This window comes from Dipodomys ordii, unplaced genomic scaffold, assembly GCF_000151885.1.
Source record: "Dipodomys ordii isolate 6190 unplaced genomic scaffold, Dord_2.0 Scaffold2, whole genome shotgun sequence".
Lineage (NCBI taxonomy): Eukaryota > Metazoa > Chordata > Mammalia > Rodentia > Heteromyidae > Dipodomys > Dipodomys ordii.
Genome location: NW_012267218.1, coordinates 31,337,936 through 31,338,425, shown reverse-complemented (window position 1 = coordinate 31,338,425; position 490 = coordinate 31,337,936).

The following is a 490-nucleotide window of genomic DNA, read 5'->3' as shown; positions in this document are numbered from 1 at the left end:
CCGGGACCCGCCGGCGCCTCCTGGTCGTCGTCCCGGGACGGCGAAGGGGAGATTCTCCGAGCCTGAGCGCAGGGAGGGGAGGGAGGACCAAGCCGCCGCCGAGATCACCCCGACTTCACCGCGAGCTTCTGGCTTTTAAAGACCGGCAAGAAGGTGGGGAGCGGAGGGGTTTCGAGGCGAGCCCACGTGACTCTGGAGGACCCGGGTGGAAGGGCTGGCGCCCGGGCAGCGGCTCTGGGCCTCGGCGTCCCCCCGTGTGAGGAGACCTCACCCCACCCCGGTCTCCAACGCCGAAGGCCTGAGAACGAGCATTCGGAGCCAGGGCCCGGCCGATGCTGGGATCGGTTCTGCACGGAGGTAGGGGCGGCGGCGAACACTAGACGCACACCTCCCCAGCCCCGGTGGGGACCATCGCGAGTCCCGGGGCGCCTCGGAGGGAAGCGGGGCGGCCCAGAGCGCCCCCCGCCCGCCCCGGCGCGGACGGGAATGG